The 27,501-nt window shown below is 43.1% G+C and overlaps 1 protein-coding gene and 1 long non-coding RNA gene across 20 annotated transcripts in view; both read right to left on the reverse strand.

Annotated features, from left to right (window-relative positions):
* NFIA (nuclear factor I A) overlaps positions 1-27,501 on the reverse strand; it is a 411,656-nt gene that overhangs the window by 159,300 nt on the left and 224,855 nt on the right. The gene's annotated exons all lie outside the window — the stretch shown is intronic.
* LOC135419033 (uncharacterized) lies at positions 9,862-22,578 on the reverse strand. Its single transcript, XR_010432788.1, has 2 exons — positions 18,169-22,578; positions 9,862-18,095 (listed from the first exon to the last, which is right to left on the reverse strand). It is a non-coding gene; the product is annotated as an uncharacterized LOC135419033 (long non-coding RNA).

The raw sequence follows: 27,501 nt of genomic DNA on the forward strand, positions 1-27,501 counted from the left end.
AAAGACAACTAACAGATCCAGAATGTAGTAATGAGGAAAAAAGACAATGTACATAAATTCAGATGCATGTCTCTTTATAGCACTACTAATGCCCCGGAGACAAAATGCAAATGAGTCGACTTATTTGCAATATGACACTCTCCATTCTATATTTAATATTTTAGGTCATTACTAAAACTGATTTTCTTCTGAAGTGATTTCTTCTGGCACCTAAATGGAGAGAGATTTACACAGTCTGCAGTGTATTGTACTTTGTCAGTTCAGAGAGTCATGAAAAAACCCCTTTGACTATCAATTTCAGATTTCCAAAGTAAGCGAAGAGGCCCCGTGCAGGCTCCATGCACAATTCCTGTGCCAGGCCAGCGTCCTGGAAACATCTTTTTTTTTTTTTCATTTTACAACTTCAGAGCCCCAAATTTGAGTTGTAGATAGTTTTGGAGCCCAAAGACCAACTGTTCGGTTTAGCAAACCAACAATGTCTGCTCATTTTGTCCCAATCTTTTCAGCTTAAATATTCACAATGTGCCATTATTACTGAATCATTATCTGCCTTTAGCTCTGACAACAGCATCATAAGGGCTATGAAAGGCTCCTTTCTTCTCGTGATTAGTCTCTAAAACATTTCCTCATCTTACAGTGCTTTGCAGCCTCCCAGAATGCACCGCTCAATTACAGTGCTGAAATTAACTGTATGCCACTCTTATTTATTGATAAAAGAATAATCAAGTGCTCCAGCCCATAGCCTGCTTTGGCCACAGGTTTTATATCAAGTTTCAAGTAATGCCTTTTTTTTAACTCTTTGAATCCTCTTATAAATGGGTGGCATTGTCTGCAGCACGGTGACAACATTGTGCCGCTCGCTGCGGCGCCCAAGATAAAGCCCCCTTCATTTGCGTGGGGTAATCTTGTTGAAAATAGTCGCATACGGCTGACACTTTAAAAATTAATCTTGAAAGAGAAGAGTTTGTTTGTTTTTTTTATCTCTGGGACTGATTAGGCTCCAAAGAAATCAGATGTAAATAAAAGCGAGATACAGAACTTGCTAAACTTCGGGCTGGGAGTTGCAGACGCACGTTAAAAGGCGCTGCTGTACGCATCGCCGAGTGAGGTTATTTTATCTGGAGAGAATAATTGGAAGACTGCTTGCATCTACCTCCGTGGGGTTTTCCTCGCGTGGATTGCATTAATTGCTCAGGAATGGAATGTGAGGCTTTGGCTCTCCTACATGTGACATTAAATTCTGATTTAGCAGATAACAAGCACAAAGCAAACTGCCCCAGAAACAATGGGCTTGCTTCTCCGGAGGCTGGCGCTGGAATTGCGATCGACTTCAAAGAGAGTGGACTCGGGCGGGCTTCAAGTTCCTATCACTTCTCCCAAAGCAAAAAGATTTTCTATCCAATACCAAAGAGTAACATATAATTGGGCTATAGCTTGGTCCGGCACAAGAATGAAAATAAAAACACTTTCTAAACCTCAAAGATACTTGCTAAGCCATGTATACATTAATCATTTATACCACATGATTATTGTTCATTATTTGGGCAATAACAAATGGAAGGGTGTGGGGGTTAGTGTGGGTTTTAACAAACCACATTCTCTTTAAGCAAAGCCAACTATTAAAGAAAGACCTAACTTGCCAAACCAAGATAAATATATGCCATTATTATGATCACATAAAAGCTACTACTCTCGGCATTACAATTTCTCTTATAATTGGTACTATTATAATTAAATGAATGCATATGTTTACAGTTCATCTTTGAATGGTAAAGTGATTTAGCAATGATGGTGTCTCTAATTTCTTTTAACTGTACTGGCAAACTTCACTTAAACAGTGGTCTAAATACCACATTGCCACAATAAATTAGTAAAGCATCTAGTAAAGTCTATATATGTAGTTATTGAGTTTAAATGCTTCAGAATAAAACAGTTACTCTCCCTTCAGTATGCCCAGGTAAAAAAAAAAAAACATATATACTCTTCATGTGGTACAATATACGGTCAAATTCCTACATAAAATATATACTTCAAATATGTCTATACCAGCACCCACATGTGCCTACAGCCTTTTTTTGCAAGACTGATAAAATGAAGAAAATTGTTCCCCAGGAGTATCTGCTCATTTAAAATAATCCAGTTCAATAAGACATTTGTAAGCTGCCAGCTTACATGAAAAGGTTGCAAGACACAAGATGTATCTGTACCTTAAATATCTGAAGCATTTGTTTGCCCTGCCACTCCAGTCATCAGTAGACACTGGTGCTAGAAAAGTTAACAATGGGCTTTTTCGAATAATCCATTTTCATATCTATCTACCATATGAATTTTCATGGTATCTGTCAGCCCAGCATCCATCAATTTGGGACAGGGAGTGAGAATGAGCCTGGAGTCCCATGAATGCCACCCTGTTTCCCAGTGTGCAGCCTGAGGGCATGTCCTCACACACCAAATGATGGTGTGGGGGCTTTTCTAACTCTGCTGCTACACTGGGACTCATAGTTGGAGACCCAAAGCGGCTCCTTCAGTTCCCAACCACTGTGGGTATCACCAGTATTTCCCATACTGGTTGTGGTTGGTAAGGAATGTACCTGGAAGAACCACTTTGGACTCTGTGCTTCTCGTGGTTTGACCCCCTGCACTGTAAACATTTTGGAAAATTTGGTTTAAGTTGGACCTGTCCTCACTTGGTTTTATAGTTCCTGCCAGTTGAGCCAGCACATGAGACCTGGCAGATGTTTTAGTTTGGGTTTGAGATGTTGATCTGGACACTCCAGTTCTCAGGAAAACCAGAATTTGCTGACCCAGAATAAGAGATGGTTGAAAGACAAAAGACAAATGAGTGCCGGCTGCCGCGCGGGCTGGCCACAAAACGAGGACGGGTTATGGCAGCGTTTCAGCATGCGGGCAAACACATCAGGACAAAAATCTGTTACGTTTCCCTCCAAACCAGGTGAATATAACCAGCAGCCCTTGTAAAATCTGCCAGGGTTTCAGGCCAAAATGCCTGGGTTGTTACTCCAGAGGCTTCAGAGAAGGCTAAAAAACAAGATAATTTTTTTTCAATTTTTCCCCTAAGCCCAACGAGTAATTCTATTAAGAAAAATAAGGCAAGCTGTAATGTTTGAGTTTAATAAGTGAAACACAGCAAATATGTGAACAGAACTTCTGACTTAATATTCTTTAACAGATGTTTTATAAAATACAGATTTAAAAGATTTGCCTGTCTTATTGTTCTGGCTGTTGCCGTGTTATATGGCTACATTTTCAGTCCCAGATTTTGCCAGCTGTAACAGTTAAATAGCGAGGGGTCTAAGCCTGGATACTGTAGGCAAAATGCCCAAAATTATTCTCTCCCATGGAAAAACACCCCAGTATAAAGGCAGTGATGAGAAGGTGGAGTTAATCCTTTTGGCAAAGGAATAATCTCCATACTCTTAAAAATGGATATGGTCATTTTAATGCACACTATTTTATGAATGATGCTTTAACTGCGCTGCCAATTAGCAGAGCCTTAAAAATACCTCACTTATACAGGCCTGATAACTGTCTTTCTTAACCTTTATCTGACCTTTTTTGGTTTTGCCATGTTCATAAACCAGCATATGAACTATCAAAGGAACGGCGCTGAACATTGATTTGAATGTTATATATTAAAAAAAGTGGGAAAAAAATGAAGAAAAAGGAAAAGAAAAAAAAAAAGGAGAAAGGAATGAAACCCAGCTGGTCAGCCAACTTTTACAAACCCTAAGCAGAAAACATGCTCTTTTAATTGGACAGAGAAGACAAGATCTGGAATAGGTGCAATTTTATTACTGCAATAGCGATTCACAGATCCCATGCTCTTTTCAAAGCACGAGCCCCGTGGAGTTTTATCGGACATCTGGAGCGGGGCTCTGGCAAGATGCTGAGGGACTCGGGCTCCCATTGATCTCCATGCTGGCAACAGGCACTCCAGCCTTGCAGAGGCAAAATCTCTCCAAAGGGTAATGGATGAAGTATTTTGCTCAAAAGTACTGAGAAGGATATTTTTACTTTTTACCCAAGAGGTATAAGGCGTATTTCAGATATTTGGTCTTGAGACCCTGTGACTTCACAGAAAGTCAGAAGTGAAACGGCTGACAAGAGCAGGCTGTGGCAGCCAATCTAAGGCTATTGACTTTTTCAAACACACCTAAAATAGACTCTGCTATATTTCATCTAAAACTGTGTGTATTCAAACATATGGCTAAGGGAAGAGATATATGCAAAGGCTTATGCACACAGAGTGTTTAGCTTCTACTTTCAAAATATATCTCCCAAGAATTTCAGGAGGCCCCAAAATAGCAAATATTATTCGCTTGATTATTAACATCTTCTCCTTTTATACCAGTCAGTCGAAAAGTATGCAATCACTGGGTATTTTTGGTGGCCTCTCAATCATGTCAAAGATCATAAGACAAGCAGATGGTGTACATCTGGGCTTACCCAGCAGTAAGGAAAATATCTCCAGCACAGGTAGAATGATAAAGACAGGACTAAACACACACCATTCCTTTTGGACCCATGGAACGGGGAACGGTCCCATGTTTTTGTTTACCTGTCTGGAGCAGGATGACCCACAGAGGGACAACAGCAAACAGCACTTATGACGTGGAGCAAAAAGAAGCCTTGCAACATCCCCAGCACAGCCCTCGGCCACACCACCAGATTAGGCTGCCCCGGCTCATTTAACGCAGAGCCGAGAAGGAAGAAGTTAATGAAGGAGATTTGCAGGGAGGCGATGGGGGTGAGTCTCCCTGGGATTTCAGCAGCAATGTGACGAGGGGCCAAGGCTCCCCATAGCATCAATCACCAGCAGAACGCTGTTAATCTCTGAGGACCCGCATCGATTTGCCCTGAGAACCTGCTCCAACCTCTGGAACATTATTTAGGTTTGTTTTGGCCACATGGTCAGAGTTCATATGAGCAACAAGTTCATGGCCGAAGTCTGCCCCAAAGCGCCGTTTTGCCCACTTGCATAAGAGTGGAAAGTTGCCCTTGGCTTGGCCTGTCCTCATTCTGCTGAAGCTCTGGGTGAGGTTTTAGGAACAGCCACAAAAACCAAAAGACATTTAGGAAGATTATGAGTAAGGGCCTGATGCTATTCTGTGGTGAGGAGGGCTTATCTGGATCACAGGGATGAAGGGAGCAGTAGTTATTATTCATATCAGACACAGCTACGTGTGCTGCAGCTCCTACACCAAACTTTAACCTTTTTTTCCATAAAACTGTCTTGCAAAGGACTGACCACCTTCCTGCTTGAGACATCCAGAGTCTGTCACTAGAAGTCTGAAAAGTTAGAAGAGTGTTACCTTCCATCATTAAAACAGCACTACAGCACTACTCTGCAGGGAAGCCTTGACTGCAAACGAAAGGATGCAACTAATTTTGTATATAAACTAACTCAGAGCTCTGCAGCTTCCAGAGAACTCTACCCAGGATGGAGATGCCAAGCATACTTCATTTGTTCTTTCTTTTCTTCTTTTCTTTTCTCTCCACACCCCCCCTCCCCCCCCCCCCGAAATACCAAAATATCAGATAGCTGATGACAGGGAAGAAATGTTAACACTGTAGTTTGAAAGTTTTTAACCCTTGCCTTTCATCATCCAACACTTATTCAATCCCATGCCCCTCGCTTCACTGCTTCAAACCCTCCCGTACATACCAAGGCGATGACCACAATGTAAGCTTGTGCACTGACTGATTAGATTTAATTAGATGGATACTTTGTTCGACTGATCTTTCAGCTATACAAAGTATTGGGTTACTTAACCATATCGGTGAAAACATTGCGTGCATGTTTGAATGCGGCGGATGTGTGACACTGTTCTGCATTAAAAAGTGCGATAGCTGGCTACGTTTTAGTGACTGGAGTGAGATATATAAAGATCTATTTTAATTGAGTTTGTGTCCCTGGAAGATTGTCTCATTTTTCCCATTATACAGTCAGTTTAGGGAAAGCAATGCCTCTATGCATGATCCTTGTCCTACCTACATTTTTAAACAATCACCAGTACCTTAAACTACTCTTTTTTTCCTTTTCTATTAAAAATCTTGCTTCTTTCCAGTTTTGCCACTGTGTGTTCTTGCTGTTCTGATCCCATCACCAGCCCAGGCTGCTGTGTTTTTGTGGGACTGGTACCAGTGGCAGAGCCCCAGCCCATCATCGATCAGGCACCGCACAGCCGATAGTGCACTGGCATGGAGGGCAGGAGCCTTTGGCTGCCTCCACCAGCGGGGCTCTGGCAGAGCTGGAGTGCAGGACACTGACTGAACCCCTTGGCATTGCTGCCTTTCCACAGTTAAAGTACAATAATTAGTGCAAACCCTGCGCTCCCTGTGAGCACAAGGAGCTCTGCTGTTAATAAGAGCAAAGCAAAGCCGACGTACAACCGATTACTTTGAACGAGTCTATGGGCTAGGTCAGCCTGGCAAAGAAATTCCTCGTACGGCTCTGCTGGCAAACTCCTCTACTGTAACTGTACCTTATACAAATAAAAAATGTTTTTGCCAATAAAGTTCATACTAGGTCCCCCAAAGCAACGGGTTGTTTTGACAGAAATGCCTTTAACACTAAGCCTTTTGCCAGTACACAAATGCTGTACGCAAAATGACAAATTTAGAAGTCATGCAGAATGTTCTTACTTGAACTAAAGTTTCTGCTGCAGCCATGGTTCAGTTTAAATGCTAATTTGAAAGATCATGCTTATTCTCCTTCTCCTTTGGATTTATCTTTTTTATCTTTGATTATTGTGTAGTTTATTGTTTGTTCTTCACCCAGACCTTACTACTGGCAACTGTGAAGTCTGTTAGAAAACTTCCAGTTTAATTCAATGCTCAGAGCCATGTAGGACACTGCTTTTAAAACTCAGCTCCATATAATTATTATAATCTCCGTGATACCCAGAGCTCAGCTCCCCCCGGTCAATAATTAGTGCGATTGCAGCTTAATACAATTTTCTTTTTTTTCCCTGAAGCAAATACAATCTTTTTAGATCAATTTGTAGATGGTTACCCTAGAGGAGGACAACAATATAAACAAACACTTTTTTTAATCCCATATTAACTCATTTAATTTGCACAGATAAAAGCGTGAAAATATTTTGTCTCGCTGATGGAAGGGCAGCCTCGGACCTGGGTGAGCTTCTCTGTGGCAGCAGATCAGCCCTAGGTCTGGAGGAGTGAATAAAAAAACACCCCGTGCCAAACCTCTGTGCTGAAAATCAAACCCACATGCGGCATTAGTTATTTACACACTGAAAGGCCCCAGTTCTTCGCTGTAGCGCTGCTACTTTCTGCTTCAGTGGAACTAAGCTGCTCTAACCTGGCAGCCCTGAGGAAAGGGAATCCCTGCGTGGCATACGGCCACTACCTCCTCCGCTGGCTGGGGGACAGTGGGCACGGCGGGAAGGTCCCAGGGTCCTGGCACGGCCAGGCTGCCAAACCAGCCCTTGGGAAGCGTTGGCAGACCGCAGAGCAGCCTTGTTACAAACTCATCTCCATCTTGCACAAAGTTCTCTGTGGCTGGGCCATTGCTGGCCCTATGTTTGGTTATGTCACAAGTCCAAAGTTCCCCGGGACAGCGGTGCTTGCCAGGCCACATCCAATTGGGAGGAGGTTCTGCTCCACGGAGCCTGGCAGAGCACACAGTAGCTGAACATTAATTAAATTTATTAGGAGGAAAGCAAAGGTGAAGGAAGAGACCAGGAGGAGCATGGTGGTCCAACTCAGACAATAAGGAGAGAACACGACTGTAGCCCCAGAGCAGTGCCTGTAACTCACTCCTACCACCAAACCCTGCTTGCTCCTCCACATATTATGCAACTGGAGTTACGAAGTCCTTTTTCAGTCAGGTTGCTGCCCTCTTACACCAGTGCTATGGGGTAAAGGGGATGACAACCAGGCAAAATTAACTTTGCCAAACGTGAAGGCTCCTTCAGAGACCTTGCAGAGGAGCCCAAGCATTGGCTGCAGCCCCATCCCTGCATTTACCTGTGCTGCAAGGGCACCAACAAAGGCAGTAACTTCAGAAAATTCAGTGTTATAAAAACACTGCATCTATAAGAAGATGATGGGGCAGATTGTACTTAAAACACAATGAGAAACGTGTGGTGTTGCCGCATTTTCCCACTGCCACTTCCTCTGCTCTGCTACATATACATTTCTAATGACAGTTCTCAGCGTAATGATTTGGGGGTTTGGGGTGTTGAAAAGGTTTTTTATTACTTAACATATTAAGAAAACAATGTTGCAACGGATGGGGGATAAAAGAGGGAACCTCCAAAAGCAGATAGCAACTCTGAATAAAAAGGACAGCTAAACAAGACGTATTAACAAGTCAGTGCCGCAAAAATTTCACTTAATTGAAGAGGGATTCATGAGAGTACCATCTGGGAACACCTAAAGAGCCCTTCTGCAGGCTGGAACAAGAGCTGGCAAATGCATCTTTGCCTAGACACCTTGCACATGACAGTGCCTTGACTTACGGTGTAGGTGTGCTATAGGAGAATAAATTTGTTTACAACAAATTTGCAGGACTGCCTGCATACAGATAGTTTCCCATATCCTGTTTGAAAAGTATACTTGGTATTCAATGGCTTTTTGGGAGACAATATTCATCAGTTAACTGAAGCACATTGTTTTGAATCATGAATATCTCTGCAGCCAGCAAACAATTTAAAATCTTGAAGGAGTGTCCCAGCTACAGTCATGTGCTCATTCTTCCCCAGAACATATGGATCTGTAAGTCCTGGGACACCAGTTAGCTCAGAGAAGCAGAATCAGAATCCCAGAATGGTTTGGGCTGAAAGGGACCTTGAAGCTCATCTCATTCCAATGCCCTGCCATGGACAGGGATACCTTCCACTAGACCAGGTTGCTCCAAGCCCCAACCAACCTGGCCTTGAACATTTCCAGGAATGGGGCAGCCATAGCTTCTCTGGCCAACCTGTGCTAGTGAATCACTCTTACAAGTATAATCAGTATCAAACCTGGACAACTCACCTCAGAAATTAATGTATAACTACTCAAGATCCTTTTGCAGAAGGCTGCTGTTATAATTTACTACAGGTTTGCAGGGAGGGAAACTGAGGCATGAATGTTTGGTATCAGACTCTCGGCTCCAGTCAGTATGAGAGGGGCTTCCCAAGCACCCAGAGCCCACCTGCACACATCTGTGACCCATAACAAAGGTCCAAGTACCAAGATCCTCCCTGAGCAACATGCCCAGGATGTCTGTGGCCAAGGCACGATCTAAAGCCAACTCACTGGTGTCCTCAGCCACTGCCTGCACTACAGGGCCATATTTCCACTATAGATTGCACTCAGACCATTAATCTTTGAAAGAGCAGAATTTGCCACTAATGCAATCGGAAATGATGGTAGGAAAGGCTCCCATTAATGAGAGGCAGCTTAATATAACAACTGACTTCTACATTTCTTATCTGAAAATACCTCCCCTGGAAGCTCTGGATACATTACGGGCTTAAAAAGAATTACTAATGCATTAATTCTTGTCAGATTTGTAGTGTCCTAACCCACAGCTGCCTCACCCACTGACCCAGGGAACATTAGTGAGAATGATATAATTTGGTAAATGAGGGCCTGACTGTGCACAGTGCACTTGGGCTGTTATTTGGTCCCAGTGTAAGCAAGGGATACCCACTCATGCACTGAGATTATCCTTAAACAAATTTCTAGGATCTTTAGGCTGCAAATTAAACACTTTCCTTTCTTTCTATTTTGTGTTTATCTTAATGCAGCTTTACGTGTCTACTTTTACATAGTAAAAGCAATGGTTCATCCTGTGAGAATCTGTGTGGGTTAATGTTAAAATGGCAAGTGTGGAGTGGAGTAAAAGTGCACTCGGGGGTTGGGGATTAAATGCTGCCTTTGAGAACACACTGAACATTGTCCTGTGTTGGGGCAAAAAGTGATTAAGTGGATATTTGCAAATGCATCGGTTCTTGGGGAGCCAACTGGCTGGGAATAGAAGGCACTCCTGCAGAAATGGCCTTGCACATGCGTATGTGTGGAAGGGTCTGATTCCATCCGGGAATCTGCCACTCTGGTCCTGAGCACGGTGGTGCTGCTGCCTATTCCCTAAAATAATGAGTCTATGCATGGGAAGACCACAAAAGCCCAAGTTCTTCCCCGCCACAAGGCAGAAACAGAGTCTCTTCCATCACAGGAAAGGAGAGAACATCCTGACAAATGCCTGCGTTTTGGACGGGTGACAAAGCTGTCATGGGAAAGAGGCGGCAGCTCCCTTCAGAGATGGGAGGTGGGGAGCGGGATCAGGAAACTTCTGAGCTCTTCTGGCAGCCCAGGTCTGGCGCCTGGCCACCAATCCCCCACTCCTCGAGCTTAAACACAAGCAGATTGACACCGAATGCTCAGTGGCTGCTCCATGGTTCCTATGGAACAAATTTGGATATTTGGAGACCTGAGCCTGTTGGAGAGTTTGCACAACCCATATTCACCTCCGTAATTAGCACAGCCCAGTATCTTGTGGGTTGTTTCTGCACAGACTGAGTCCCAGCTCAGCCTGGAAAGTCACTTCTCCCACCAGCTCCCAGAAGGTCCCTGGAACAGCCTGGAGAAATGCCTCAGGGGCACGCTGCAACACCTACTTAGGGCTGCTGGGCTGGCCCTGCGGCATCCTCCTCGGCTTCCTCACACACATCATTCACCTTTCTTTATATAGAGATCAGATGGGAAAGGGGCTCCGTCTGTATATGAGGGGCTGGGAGGAAATTAAACTGGAACAGGGACAAAGATCTTTGAAAGCACCGTGTTGCGTGCCCCGTTCTTGGGTTCTGTAAATCACGATCTGCCAGATGTTAACCTGATACAGTCCCCATGTTCACCTCCCTGCTCCATGAGCCTTGTCCCATGGGGAAACCATCAACTTCCAGCATTCCCAGGTAATTTGTACATTTGAGTTTCGCTCTCCGTAAAAAATTGTCAGGATTTGATCTTACTTAATTATCATCTTCTTGGAGCTCCATTGGGTGCCTGGCCTGGTGCCTGCTTTTAGGAGTCTCAATATCAAATGCAACCAGGGGAGAGAGGCAAGTACCTCCGGAGAGAAAATGAGAGCATCCAAATCCATCGCTAGTATGGAGGTACGTGCTGTTTACAGCTTCCAGAAGTAGTAATTTATATTAAATATATATATTTTACCCTGGCTTATTGATTAAAAAATAGACCATTTCTCTTAATTCCTCATTTTTTTTAGTACATTCTTTAACAGTGCAGTTTGATTTATGATGCTAATGGCATTCCTGTGCAAACAGTGGATTTCCAGTTTTTAAATATGCATATGAAAATGTTCTAAGAAGAAATATTTTCCTAAATGTTAATCCTACCAAAGTCACCATTACCAGAAAGTAATGAACTTCATATGCAGGATTTCACGGCTATTTTCTTCCTAATAATTTTTAAAACTTTGGCATAATCCCAGTGCTACCAGCCTGATGTGCCACTGTCTCCTTCCACTATTTGACCATGGAAGTCAAGTTTTGATGGTGTAAACCTGGAGTAACACAGGCCAAGTCAGGCCCTAACACAAAGAGTACACTGTATACGTTTTTATTGTATAATTTATTGTTTTTTCCACTGAGCTGGCTATATTGTTTTATCCATTTGCGTGACAGGATGTCTAGGAAACAGCTGAAAGAATTATTTGCAGTGAATTTAAAACACACTGGGTTAGAGAGACGCAGACACAAAAATCTTTGTTAAGCAAATAACAGGGTGCTACCCTTGTGTCAGGTTGGGAAACTTAACTCCTTCATTTCATAAACTGCAGGTATGATAAGTACAACAGTTCTGACTCCTCTACAGCCTTTGCTGATGTCCCTGACCCAGCTCTATCTACATCAAAGTGAATTCCCCGAGCTTTCCCAGGACACTAGTGCAGAGAGAGCAGCCCAGCAGCCTTTCTCTCCCCAACACATTGGAGTTGCCTTCTCCAGCTGCATCCGCCTCTCTCCACTGATGAAAAACACTCACATGTGACTTGTTGTGACTAAACACCTAACTGACAAAACCAAAGGATTTCCCTTTCAAACCTGGAGGATAAATCTCAATAAATTAAAGAAAACAGTCTGGTAAGAATGAAACCACAAATATAATTATTGAGAAAACAAGAAGAAATGAGCCCAAAGCCTGCAAAAAGGCAGGAATTTCAGGGGTGGGCTCCCAAAGCTCGATATCAGGGCTACAAATGCAACAGTCCAGTGCAAACAGGGGGTACAAATACCGTGGTTTTTCACTTATTGCTCTATACATGCAACAAATGAGGCTGGAGAGTGGGATGGCTTTTCCTTCAAGCTAAGGTTGGAAAAGCCCTCTAAGATCACTGAGTTCAACCATTAACCAAATATTGCCAAGGCCACCACTAACCCATGTCCCCAGGTGCTACATTACACATTTTAAATCCTTCCAAGGTTGGTGACTCCACTACTGCCCTTGGCAGCCTGTTCTAATGCCCAACAACTCTTTATGTGAAGAAATTTCCTCTAATTTCCAATCTAAACCTCCCCTGCCATGACCTGGGGCAGTTTCCTCTTGTCCTGTCACTTGTTCCCTGGGAGCAGAGCCTGACCTTCCCCTGGCTCCACCCTCCTTTCAGGGAGTTGTAGAGCAAGAAGATCCCCCTTGAGCCTCCTTTTCTCCAGGCTGAACAATCCCAGCATATATCTAAGTGTCCTGGTCTGGGACACAAGGAATAAGATCCCATCTTTCCTCACTGTGACTGCAGAGCACCCAAACCCTGTGCCCCAAAGGGATCCACCCCAGCAGCATGTATTCGGTGGATGGTGAATACATGCATATATTTGAAACTCAGACTGAGAGCCATAAGCCAAGGGTTACAGTCTTGACTTGTCTCTGAGAAGGTTTCTCTACAGTTAATGCTTAATCAAATTTGTTTTAATCGCTGCAAGTTATTGGCTGGCGATTTTATTTACCATCAACGTCCATTCTGATCTTTTTAAAAATGAGATCTGTATTTGCGTCACTGAAAAAATATCCAACAATATTGCTTAAGACTTTGATAATCCTTAGGCTTGTTTCCTTTTAACCCAGAAAAGGAAGTTTTTGAAGCAGTTACACCAGCATTTACAAAATCCAGGGTTTGCCATCCACTGACTAATTAATCCTCACACATTAATGCCATTTCATGGAAGAGGAAACTGAAACACAGGCAGGTCCCCAAATCCCTGAGCAGGTCAGAGGCAAAACTGAGGCTGGACTTCATCAAAGCTGATTTCTCAGAGGGTGGTGAGGCCCTGGCACAGGTTGCCCAGAGAAGATGTGGCTGCCCCATCCCTGGAAGTGTCCAAGGCCAGGTTGGACGGGGCTTGAAGCAACCTGGTCTAGTGAAAGGTGTCCCTGCCTAAAGCAGGGGGGTGGAACAAGATGGGCTTTAAGGTCTCTTCCAACCCAAACATTTCTATGATTTCTCCACTAGACGTAGGCTCCACATCTAACTTTGCCATTTACATTTTGTATCAACCTAGAGCAGACTTTATATAGTGTAAGAAAAGTCATCCTCACAGCTACTTCATTTCCTCCGGCGCTATTCATAGCAGCCCTGCAAAAAGTCAACAGTGTATTACACAACAGCGTAGGTTTAGCAGGAGAGTTTTAACAGGCCGGGCAGTCAATATACATTGAAAGGAAAACATATGCCAGACTCTGAACTATGGAAATCACAGGAGCCAACGGAGCTGTGTTGTGTTACGCTAGCCAGGAATCTAACTCAATAGCTGGTACAAATATATACTAAATAAAAAACGGCAACGAGCTCTGCTGCATAAATAGCATCTTTCTCCACTGGCACTCTACCCACCGGCACTCGGTCACTGAAAGAGAACTGAAAGAATACTCTTGGCATTGTCTTGAAAAAATGTGACTGCCCAGAAAAATGAGATCCAAATACATCCCTTTCCTTGTGCAGGCAGTCGTGCACAATATACTAGAGAAGTTCTCTATGTTTGGGTTTTTTCTTTCAGATAGCTCGTCAGTTCTGTATTTTATATCTCTATGACTCATAATGTGAAAATGAAGACAGCATTGGAGGTTCCTGCTCTAGAAACACAAACTGGCAATAGCAGGTAGGGCACGGTTCATTCCCTACAAGCTCTTGTCCAAACTCCTATCTCCAGTCCAAGTGCTGCCTTTGGCTCCTCTTTGGAGCAAGGATGCCACTTCTGTTTCTGTGATGGAGAGACCCAAGCTTGGAAGTGACTGCTGCACATGGTCCCAAACCTTAGAGTAGGTCAGCACTTCAGCATCCTTGGCTTCCAAAACATCTTTTTTCCTCCAAATGAAATGAGAAGGTTAATTCTTACAAGATTCATAATGCACTATTAATTTGCAGTGATTTAGGAGATTACTCACACAAGCTCTATCTATGTTTAGAAGGGGAATATCCCACATTCCCCTTGGGGACTGGAGCAACATAGTTTTTAAAACAACTCTCCCAGGCCATAAACAAGTTCAGATACAGCAACTGATGTCTACCACCAGTTTTCCCAATTTCCACAAGCTCCGGATCAGACATTTTAATACTACAATTCTATGCCCTAACCAGAACAGAGCTCAAAAAAGTGGTTGTAAGATTCACCATACTACAGAGAGTTGGGGGAAAATACACATATATAAACCAAAATATTTAATAGCCAGAAGACATTTCAGCTTCTTTCCTCTCCTCTGTCACCTCTCTTCTCCTCAGAAAGATGAACTGTTCCACAACCATCAGAGAAAACAAAGCCTTGTTTCCTGAGGATTCGCATCGCATGTCTTCATTCCTTCCAGGACAACATCCTGCGCTTCTCCCCCAACTCCTTTATGATTCATCTTCCCCTTCCCTGCAATTCCTCCCTTCCCGACCTCTGGCCCTCACATCTGGAAGAGCAAGAGGCAGCTTGTGTGTGGCTGCTTCCAAGCTCTGTGTCTGTCGATGGATGTGCCGGACAGACAAAGGTGAGGCTCACCCTGCAGACGTTCCTCCTGGAAGAATATGGGTGGGGGTGTCTCTTCCCTGCTCAGCCACCATTTTAAACAAACAAACAAACAAAAGTAGAAACTTGGTGTCTTTGAAAGCTTTTATCTGTCTGTCATACTGGAATGAAATTAGCCAAAGGGATAAATGTTTTGTGAGCATTACCTATAGGCAGAGGGGAAGCTGTTGCAGAAACAAAGCTGAGATATGAAAGAACTGAGAGGCACAGCTGGGGAAACCACTTCCACATCACAAGTTATCCCAGTTTCCAAAGGACTGATTGGAGTGAGATCCCAGGTCTGAATTTAGCAGCACATAGCATGCCCTGTCCCTGCTGCCCACTGATACTGTCTCTTAGAACAAAGGGAAAAAAAAGCACAAGAGCTTTTCTGTGCAAACCCCTTGAAGGACGCTTCCCTGCTCCAGGAAGTGCTGGGATTCATGTTCATGATGTAGGGAATGGGCTGCACCTCAGATCTGAGAAACCAAGGTAAAGGGAGCTGCATTCACCCCAGTTACAGAACAGCCCAGGTTGGTCTTCTACATATCAGCAACTTCAAAACGCCTTTCAGTGGCAACCTGACAAGGTTGTGTTTCAACAGGAATACATTATCTCTCTTTCCAAGGCTGGGCAGGCCACTTCCTAACAGACAACTCAACAGGCCCTAACAAGTGATTAAATAAGTTAGGGTTGGTGGGGATTTTTTTTTCCCTTTTCTGTTTCAACACTTAAAGCCTGACTCCAGAGTCAGTTGAAGCAAAGACCTTGTTCCAGCAGTGCTGATAAGGACAACGCGCCCTCACAGGTGGAGCTTGCAGGCACAGAGCTGGATGGGAAGGCAGATACCACTGCAGAAGCAATGGCTTTGCCTGCACTGATGCCAACAGCACGTTCCTGCTGGAGGAACGGGATCAGCGTGGAAGGAGCCTTTGCCACACAGTGGGTCGAGGATGGTTTATGGGGATGGCAGAATGGATGTGGTTAAAATTTTAATCAGGATGACATGTGTTGTTGACATATGGCAACGCACCACCATCTGGATTCAGAAACAGACCTGGGTTTTCAAGCTGTTGCTGGCCAAAGCCAAGAACATTGCTGAGGTGCTAGGTCAGACTGGCTGGGAAGGGTTCTGCCAGCAATCCCTCTTGACACAGTATTGCTTTCATTAAAGCAGCCTGCCTGCCTACCCATCTGAGGTGAAAGAAGGAGAAAGTCCATGAAAGGTGGGAGAAACAGCAAGAGAAAAGGTCTAAAAAGGAGTTGAGCTAATGGACCCACTTTCTGCCCCACTTCAGGCTCTGCAGTGCACTCAGGTTACTCCAGCAGCCGCTCGTTTTGTGGTCTTGTAGGGTAAGCAAAGTCTCCGCTCTCAGCAGGAGCCCTGCGGTCCGTGAGGAGTTCCTGCCTGCCTCCCAGCAGCAGGCATCCAGCGCAAGAACAAAGCACCTGAGGTTCAACTTGCTTAACCATTTCATTTCCCCTGCAAGCCAAGCGTGGGCTGAGTTACCTCCAGCCAAGGGGGGAAGCAAAGGAGGGAGGGAGAAAAATGTAAGCCGCGTTTCTGTAGACTGATCTAAGAAAGTAACAAAAGTAAATGAAAAAGAAAATTCCAAGACAACTCTCAAAGGCTTAAAATGTCCAAGCAGCTAACATTTTATCCTAGCAGAATTCCTCTGGGATTAGCTTGGCTTTCCAGGCATAATAAAGTGTTTTACAGTTCCTTTATTTTACCCATCCCATTTCTCTTTTTTATTTGCATAACACTCTCATCAATTAGTGCGTCTCTGTTTGCTCTCAAACAAATCCAGCGCTCATGGCTAAAACTACAGCACAAGAGAGACACCCAATAAACTCCTGCACGTCCCAAGCCGTTGCCTCATTCCCATCTGATACGCAGCTTGTATGGAAGGGTTCGACTCTCGGCTTCACTGACCTGAATGCAAGTGGCGGGGGGAAAGGAGGGGGGTTCAGCATCTCTGAAATTTGGCTCCAAATCATTATGTTGCCATGAAACGTGCCTTAGCCTAACAAAAGCCATGGATTTGGATACACCAGGCAGCACTGCACTTACTGCATAACGACTTACTCCACGGACAGACCAAGGAAGCAACTCGGAGCCAGCTCAAGATCAACAGTAGAAATTCCTCTTTCCTTTGGAGAAGTCAGGCTTTCATCCTCTGTCTTCAAAGGAATTACCTATAAAATTCTCAGCTACAAGGCTTGTGTAATTTCAGTCTAACTGAAATAGTAAAAATGAAATTCTAGAATTCTCCTATGTGTCTTAATAAGATACCATTCTCCAAATGCTGCTCCCCAAAAAGAAATCAAGATGGCACCATCACCTCCACCTTTCCTTTGTTTTGCTTAATGTTTGAAAGCTCCAAACTTCAGGGCACAGGAGGATGAATTTATGATAGGGGAGGCATCTAAGTGCAAGCCCTAAGAACAGCAACCCATTTAACAGCTAACATATGTGCATATTCCTCCTTTTGCAATGCAAGAATACAGCTACATTTTAAAGTTTGGTTAAGCAGGAGCACATAGGACAGATCTCACATTGCACTTTTTATAATAAATTTAAATATGAATGGGAATTACACCACATTTTATTCTACTTTGAGTTCATTTTCTGGAAAGCTACAAACAAGTTGGAGATTAACATCAGTCATCCCAGACTTCAGACAACACCACTACAAGCTGGGAAGTATAGATATTAAAATTTATGTTCACCAGTTGCAAAGCTATTAGCTAGTTTGGAATGCACATACGTATTTTGTGCATATCCACCCTAAAAAGCCATAATGTTGCGTTCTGCATGTCAATATAAAATTTGCAATGACTCCCTTTTAGATATTAATTCCAGGGAAATAGTTAGTCCTAGTGCCTGGAGAATGCAATATTAAAAGAAGTATTTTATTTCTCTATCTATATAAAGAAGAGAACTATTCCCTTGAAAAATGTCCCCTTGATATGTTTTGTAAATAGGTTAATACAGTTTGAAATTAAACTTGATTCTGCAGCATGATATTATAATGTCAGAAATGCATTCCATAGGAAAAGCTGGCATTAATCATTGATTCCAGAACACAGTTAGTATTTCACCATGAGCAGCAATGCCCACAGAATGTTACACAGGCCACATGGACAGGAAGATCTCAACACCCCAAAGAGTTGCTGTCAATGGCTTAACTAAGCCCTGCGAGTGCCCTTAACTGTGGGCTGTGAGAGCCGTGCCATCGACTCCCATCACAGTGCTGGAGCCGAGCCGTGCAAGGAAGACTCAGGAATTCTCTGGCCGTGCACACTCTGAGTATGAAAATAAACAAAGCATTTTCAAAGGCTCGCAGAAAAAAAATGTAGATGAGTTAAAAGGCGGTTGGTTTTCAAAAAAACCTCTATATCCCGACCTTGCACTCTCTTGGATTTTGTTGAAAGCTGAGGAGGGAGAACACCTCTTGGAAAATCTAGATTGTGATTCTCTTTTGGCTTTTTCAGAATCACGGGTTTACCCCAAAGTTGTGTTTTCCTTCTGTTATTTTACAAACATAAAAATATCAAAGAAACCACAACTGGGTGCATTATTTATTCAACCACACCAGCCTTTAAATATCACTTACCAAGGCGCAGCCACCTCACCTTTCTCCTCAGACATCCACACCCCCACTTATCCACTTTCCTCCATTTTAACCTTGTGTCAATGTTTTCTCTCTTCTTTTCCCTTTCTCTCTTTCTTTCTGCTTCCCTCTCATTCCTGCTACAGTTATTACTTAACCTTCAGGTACCCACTTAAGCAACCCACCAAATAGCAGTAATGAGTGCGCAGAGTCAATAGTGTGGTACGTAATCACCTTGCCTACTGTGTTAATGTCAGTTATCTTTTGCTAATGTACATGACATGCTTTATCTTTGCAGAGTGGCAAGAGTGAATTGCTGTTTGTTTGGGATCAGCTATTGTTACTGCACCTGGGCTATTTTTTTTCCTCAATTCTTAAAGTGTTTTTTATTTAAGTGAACATATTAACACATTGAAAAAAAAACAAACAGGAGAGAAGTAATACAAGATTTCCCCATCACATCCATGAAAACTAAGCTCTGAAGACAATGGGTTTACACTGGTTCAATGACAGTCCCATGACATCCACACTGTGTAACAGCTTTAACTGTGCCACATTATTGCCTGATGTTACTCAGAGACAGGGCAAACCACCAACAGCCCTGTGTTCCCCTATAAGGTTTTTACCCCTTATTTATTGCTTTTTTGCTGGTTTGGGAGTTTGTTTGTTTGGGTGTTTCTAATAGCTTTCTTATTTCTTTAAGGCACCAAAAGCCAATTCTTTCCTGGAGCATACCATGAGACGGATGTGCTGCAAAGCTGGACACCGGACAGAGCGGATCCATTGCAGAGCTGGATGTTCCCTGAACCCTTTGTGCCAAAATGGTAACCCAAGGCAAGTCAGGGCTCTGGGTGTAAAGCTCATGTAATTTGTATTAACTTCTAACACGCTCCTGGCTGTGAAGCCTCAGCTTCAGAGCAGAGCCCCAGGTATTTCCCTGCCAGCTGGGGAAAGGGTTTGCTCTGAAAAGCCAATGGTGGGGCAGCAGCAGAGCCTCTGAAGTGCTGCTGGTATTTGTGGTTCCATCATAACTCTCATCTGCATAAACCCATCCCCAGAAATGTCCTATTAGCACTTCGGTTCACTTTTATAATACCACAGGTATATTCAGCAAGCTCTACAGAGAGAAAAAATTCAAATATACAAAGGGCAGAACAACTTATTTTACGTCCCTGAATCCTATATTTGCTCTGAAGGTCTCCTATTCCCTGTCCCAGAGACAAAGAGGAAAGAGAAAGGAGCATGTGGATACATGTAGCCAGAGAAAAACGCCTTGAACATGATGGCAAACCCTTATCTGGCCTTAAAAAACTGGCAGAAGGGTTGACTTCTTTATAGCATCGGATCATCAAAGCTACAAAACCTCAATTAAAAAACTGCCAGAAGACTTTTTTACTTTGTTCCAGAAGGATATAAAACCGGTTATGAGGCAAAAAAAATTTGCTTTTACCATGGAAAGTCCAAACCATAATTACAGCCACACTTAATGTTATTGCACACCAGGATGACTCCAACTCCCATATCATTATTTTTTATTTACTATTTATTTTGCATTTTCTATTCTGTACTTGATAAGGCATTAAAAAAATCTAATTAAATAATATAACATATCATTAATATGGTTTGTTTTCCCCAAGGCCACAAACACACCAAACCAGCTTGTTTACCTTGGTTTATTCTTGCCCGGAAGCAATTCAGAGCAGGGACAATAGGAAGGAGTGGTGCACAGCACAATTGGGATTCAACCCAAAACAGCACCTTTGGTGGTTACTTGCATCCCTCATGTTAAAATCTAGCAACCATAGTACTCAAAATTCCTCAAATCCTTATGGTAGGCTTTTTTAATAAAGTAACAAGGAGACACAGGCTCTTTATTCCTCTTTGGCAGATCAAACCTGAGATACAGCACGAGAACTGTGTATTTGCCCTCTTTAGACAGATTTCAAGATGCAATCCCAGCAAACTCTCTGGTTTAGATCTTAGTGATAATCTACCACAGTATCTGTTTTAGGAATATACAGGGTTGATAAGAAGGATAAATCCAACAGGAGCACTAAGAGGACAGTAATCGGCCTATGCTCCAATGGATTTTGATGCATTTGGGGGAAAATCTCCATGAGATGTAGAGGGTAGGAAAAAAATGAGGGTAGAAAAGGTTATGGCCATTATTTTGTGCTCTGGGATGATGCAGTCTCAGGGCTGAGGAAGGTTGTTTCCCACTCTTTGCAAGTTCGTCCATCACTGCCTGGCTGGGATTGGGAGCCAAGCCTTGGGAGCACACTCTGCCCTCCCATCCTCCACAGTCCCTCCAGGAATGCTCTTCCTCCCTGGTCTCCTCACCAGCAGGACCAGGAAACCTAGTCTAGTGAGTGGCATCCCTACCCATGGCAGGGGGTTGGAACTAGATGATCCTTAAGGTCCCTTCCAATTCAAACCATTCTAGGATTCCATGAATTCTATGTTAACAGACTGCTCTGAAACCAAAAAGTTCCCAATCTGTGTGGGCACATGGCTTTCCCCGACACGATGGCCATCCTCACTCTGGCCATCTTCCAGCTCTTGTAATTACATGCTGCTGACCCAACAACCCCTCGCAGTTTCCATAGGCTGTGTTAGTTTTCACTTCCTATTGTGTTGCTTTGCACTTTCCAAGAGTTGCCATGTGCAGCCCCAGAGACACCTGCATTTTGCAGATGAACGTATGGAATGCCACAGCTTCTCAGGGAAGCTTAATTACTTCATTACCGTGAAGTTGGGTTGGTGCTAGGAGGTGCTACCACAGCATGAGAACAGTAATGACAAACCCAGGTAATGCTGGTTATTTGAGTAGGAAAAACAGTATTTCATGCATGTTCTCCTTCTTTCAGAGATGGTAAATCAGAAAAAAAAAAGTTTTTTTCTAGGAAGACTTTTTTTGCACTGATTCCAAACCCTCTGACAGCCCTGGTTCAATGGCATGCAGTGCTGGGTGCTGCCCTTAACATGTGTGCATTTGTTTATTGAGGGGATTGGAACTGAAGGAGAAAGAGGGATGCATGAGGCATGTTGGGGATCTGCTGCAGGGAAGACAGGGTTAAACCAGCCCTGAGCACTATGGAGCATGTTTGAAGGAAGTCTCACAAAAGTAATTTTAACTCCCTCCGTCTCGCTCTCCCGCTCCCTCCCTCGCTCTCTCCTCCCCTTCGTCTTCCCGATTGTACATTATTCCTCATTCTTTACATTGTGGTTATATTTATTCCTTGTTCCATTGAAGTCGTATATTAAAAGTGCCAGTTCTGAGCTTCTGCAGTACAACGGGGAAAGAAAGGAAAGGAAAAAAAAAGAAAGAAAGGGGGAAAAAGTGCTGGTATTCAGTTCCTGTGAGCTCTTGCTCACTTTGAGTGCTGTTCCTATTACACAATAATGTGTTATTTTGTTGAATTTTGGCATCCATCTAGCTTGTCTGGTCAGGAGCCAAAAAATTAGAGTGTGTCAGTCCACCAGTTCCTCTGCAGAGACGCGCTCCCCTCGCCCAGCGCGTGCTCCGCGCTCCTGGCCCGGGGCCAGCAAGGGAAATCCATTTTACATACAGAACGCACAGAGCTCCAGCGCTCCGAGACTTTTTACCTACTAAAATAACTTTATGGACAAATGCCAGCCTGCGAGGCACACATGCGGCAGAGAGCGTTTGGCACCGAAAACACGGCGAAGCGCTCGGCGGAGGCACCGAAGTTTTCCAGAAACGAGGAAATGGCTGTCGGTGCCGTCGTGGCACCTCACGTGACTTGGCACCGCCCGCCCCATTGGCCGGCCCCGCAGCCGAGCAGCCGCCATGTAAGGAGCGAGAGCTTCGCCCCTCGCTGCATCCTTAAAATGGCGGCCCTGCCGCGCGCCCGGCGAGCGAGCCCAGCCCAGCCCAGCCCAGCCCAGCCCCAGCCCCAGGGCTTCTTTTTGTCCCCCCCGTTTTTCCCCCTCCTTCCCCCTCCGCTGAAGTTTTTATAAACCTTTACAGATTTGAGTAGAAACAGATTTCTCACAACTTGCTCCGCGTCTCAATTTCACAGCTCAGCATACACTCAGGCACTGTCAAAAGCTTGACAGCGTTCCAGGGAAAATATTAACTGTAAACTTTCCAACAGGAATTGAAGGCACACACGGCTCCCGTCAGGACAGCCCCTCCGCCAAGCTCAGGGAAGGCAATGTTTTCACAGGTTTCCAAAGCTCGTGCCGCCGCCAAACCCGCCGCGACCCCCAAGATGGTCCCGCTTCGCCGCATCATGGGCGCAATTAAGAGGATCGCCCGCCATGTGCCTTGCACTCGCAGGCCGGACCCATTGAACACTGCATGCTCTGATGTATAAATATTTGCCTCTGGCTAAAGTTCAAGCAGCCCTCTGTGGCTGCCAGACACAACAGAACACCAACATCCAAGGGAAAGTGTTTACTGCAGCACTGGCCAAAGCAGTGACTGCCAGCGATCGAGCTGCTCGCCTCAGCCCAGCCCGCGGGCGCTTATCGCGGAGTACCTGGCTGTCCGCCACCCCTGCCACCCTTCCTGGGAAATGGTTAATTTATTAAATGCACCAGTTCTACCTCGTCCGCACTGAGGGCCTGGCATGAGGGTCCCTGGCGTGGGGGGAACATGGCCTCTGCACAGCCTCAAAGCATTAACCCTTCGTTAAGGTAACGTCCATAACACTGTCAGGTAGTTCAGGAACTTTTTGCCCGGCCTGTTTTCAAAGTCGAGTTGTTCTCTCGGACTCGAGCGTGCACACAAAAGCTCACAGGCAGACACTCCTGTGCATGGTCAACTGCTCGCCCGTGCTGGGGACAGACAGCAGGAAAGCAGCCACTTTCAGCAGCAAGAAGTAATAGATTTTGAAAGATACAGTGGTAGTTGGGGATGCAATGCTTGTTTAAGTGACACAAAAATAAATTTTCTCTCTCCTCTCCCACTCTCCAACCCAAACATTATTTAGAGTCTTCACTAACTAAGGGGTGCAAAATCCAAGTAATTCAACTCATGAATCAGCTGCTTCAGTATTCATAAAATCACTCCGAAAAGGTAAGGAAAGGAGGGAAAAAAATATAAACTAGGGGAGCTCTGCGGGAGGCCTGGCTGTGATCAGAGCTGTTGTCATTGCGGTCATCCTTGAAATGGCTTCCCAGTACACCAGTAATTGCAGTGTTAAAATGCAGTAAAGGAACATGCCAAGACCCTGCACATCTGACTCGTTCGTGCCATAAATCAGGGGGACTTTCCTATGAACAAACGGGAAAAACTGTATTTTAGGAAAATGTCTCTAAGAAATAAAGTGCGAGGAGTTAGTAAGGAAGGAAGAGATGAAGAAATTAATAAAAAAAAGCAAGCAAGCCTTCATATTTTAATTTAACTAAAATGTGAAGAGAATTATACAAATAATTATTCTGGTGTTGCCTTTAATATATGCATTTAAACCCCTGAAACATTTGACTTTTTTCAGAAGGTATCTACTAAAGCAGCTGTTTTGTAGCAAGTTGCATACTTTGCAATAGCTCTAGGCTAGACAAAAACCTTTACTCCTTATTACTGTCTTAGTCTAGGTTTAAAAACTTGCAAATTCACTGCAATCCCTCACAAATTATCAACTAATCCCATTTCCTACTCCATTTTCTTGTTAAATATGAGGCAGTTAACAGAGAAAATTCAGTTATGTGAAATTTAGAGTTATACAGAAAATTTCTCATGAAATTTTCTTATTTAATACAAGCCTTAACACCTTTGCTGTCCAACCTGACAGCAGCCCAGGAGCAGCAGGTGATGTCAGTGCCGTCGATCTCCTTTAGACCTAAGAAGCCCAGCACTAATAGTATCAGGACAGGCTTCCAGGAGGCCCAAGTGAATCATGTGAAAGAGGATCACAGAGGAATGTTCTGTTCCCACTGCGAACAAGACAGAATTAACTCTGAGATGCTTCCTCCTGCTGCCCTGTTTGTCTGAAAGGTCAAGACGATTAGCTCTCGTACACTCAGAACCCACCGTCAAAACAAAACGTATGCTAAACCTCCATCTATTTTAAACACAGAAGAAAACACGCTTAGGAAGGATCATTTCAAATGTGTTTAAGGTGTAGCGAGTTATGATTTTTCATTCTGCTGTGCAATAACAGCCGCCTGTTAAGTTTTTGTTCTTTCCAGAAGACTCAAGGAGGGCTTTTTTGAAGCCAAATTACCTTTTTCTGGTAAGTATAAAGAAAGAAACAATGTGGACAGAAGAAAGCAAGTCTGATGTTTAAGTCATCCTGCATTTAAATAACCCCACTACACTGGCAAGCTTAATTCATTACAACAATTATTCTATCAGGCAGATTTCTGTGGAAATATATACGTTGTTTACCACAGTGAGGATTCCTTTACCCATCATGTCTTTGAAGTCCAAAGATTAAAAAGCAGATACACGGAAAGCATTAAAATTGTCCAAGTGCTTTGGTACAGTGTTTGTCTACATTATTCTGAAGAAAAGGTACTTACCAGGTCTTAATTGACTATATATTTAAGGATGATCATAGCAACATATTCAGCCTATTACCAACGGGTATAAAATGTTATACCCAATAAATGTTGTGTGACACGCACCTAATGGGTATTCTATCATGTTCAAAGAGTATAAAACAAATACAGAAAAAATTTCATCCAATTGTATCTTTTTCATTGAGCATCAATGTAAATATAGACTGAAGCAATCAAAATGCTGGAAATATAAATATTCCTTTTAAAGCCACTGAATCCATCACTTTACTAGGAAAGGCTTAGCTATGTTATTTGCAATTCCCTCATTGCACAACAATGTACATTACTGTCTGTAAGCTCTAATTTGGCATGGCGCATCATTAATGACCTGAATGGTGGCTGTTTCACACATACATATTTAATTACAACAGCTGAACAAATTACATATTTATGCTTTATAAAGGGGATTGCCAGTCTAATTCATTTGCTATGCATGCAGGTACAGGGCTCCATCTGCAACAGCATCTGCACAACAAGAGCTAACAATTATCCATTGTAAGTGAGTGAGTGTATCTGGTGAAACCTGTAAGAGATGCAATCGTATTAACCACTTCACTGCCTACAAACTAGTATTTTCTCAATGGACCACAATATTTTAAATAATTTATCAACAATAATACTACTTTGCATTTTCACAACATCCCTCATCTGAACATCTCTGAGCACTTTATATGCTATAAAAAATTAAGCCTTAAACACTCCTGTGAGGAAAGTAGTTCTTACCCCAACAGCATATATGGGGAAAGGAAGGCACCTAAACCTGAGGGGTTGGTTCCTCAAAAGGCTTCATTGGACAATAGGTTTCAATGGACCTGTGCTGATTTACATTATTTTAACCTATGATCTCTCCCAATGTGAAAGATGAGACAAAAAATCAGCGGCAAAGAAAGTGAGGCAGATCTCCGTAAAATTAATACAGTGGTTTAAGCCTTAAGAAGACTTGGCTTCCATGGGCTTTTGATCAAGCTTAAAATTATTATCCACAACCTACTGTCCTTAATTGTACCAAAAGTCATGCTGAATTATCTAACTAGCCCTCCAGAACATGAATAATTATTTCTAAAAATTCATGGAGAAATGGCAAGAGATCAGAATACTGGAAAAAATAGAAACACGATATAAATCTTCCAGAAAGAAGAGTAATCCTGACACTAACAGTCCAAACTAATGTTTACAGAGTAAAAAATTAACAGAAGAAAATCAAAGCACATAAAGCTGCCTGAACCAATTAGTATTACTTTTTAGCGTGGATATTTTTTGATAAACTAGATATTTCTATGGGGTCTATCAAGTAGAATGACAGTATTAATAGAACAATAGAAGTTGTATATTTAGATTCTGGCAAAGTACTTAGTACAAACTCTCATAAAATTCTGCATATGCAGCATTATTTTGACTTGGTTCTGAAGTTATTGTACAGATTGAAAACTTACTGGAATGGATGAAAATTATGAATAATCACGTCCTGGCCTGAAACTACTCATTTAGTGAATATTATGGGGTAAGGAGATAGTCAGGAAAAGAACCCCATCTTATTTAAAAGAAAAATAGTAAGGGAATGAAGATCCTACATAGCCACAGACCAGATGCTTGATGTACCAGAAGAGCAAAGAAAGGTGCTAGAAGTCTGGAAGCAGCCTGAGCACAGAACAAATTTAGTTTAAGAAAAATGGCCAAACAATAAGAAAACCAAATAATGACAGGGACAGAAAAAATGAGGAAATAACATCTCAAAATAAGCATAACAGTGACAGCAAAGAGATGGTTACACAAGAGCTGGCAATGTTGTATGGCAGCAGCAAAAGTCAGTGAAGCTTCTGGCATTTCTTTTGAGAAACAGAAGGTTTTTCATTACTTGGGACATTGAGAAGTGAAGTAGATAATCAGAGCTCCATTGGACAGGCTATGCAAGATCAAACAAGTCCTTTCCATCTCTAATTTCTCTGGCTTTACAGGAATGTTAAATAGCTTGAGAATGTTCACATAATAAATACAGAATAAATCTAAGGCTCAGCCTAAGTATAGAATTATGGAAAATTATTTCAACTTCAATACCTGAAAGAGGAAGCGTTTAGGAGCAAATGAATCAATAGTGAAGTTTCCGGTTATCATTTACAGGCTCTAGTTAGAAATAAATAGGTCTAAATAGGCTACTTGGCATGGGGCAGCTGTAGGTCAACATTCTACATCAGACACTGTAATTTGCCATAAGTGCAGAGGTGCTCATTAATTACAGGGAAATCTGAAAGTATCCCTCAGGCCTATGGTGTGGCTGCCAAAGTGTGCAGTGAAGTGCAGGCTCCCTCCAGGAAGTTCTGGTGCTG

Source organism: Pseudopipra pipra, chromosome 9 (genome assembly GCF_036250125.1).
Source record: "Pseudopipra pipra isolate bDixPip1 chromosome 9, bDixPip1.hap1, whole genome shotgun sequence".
NCBI classification, from domain to species: domain Eukaryota; kingdom Metazoa; phylum Chordata; class Aves; order Passeriformes; family Pipridae; genus Pseudopipra; species Pseudopipra pipra.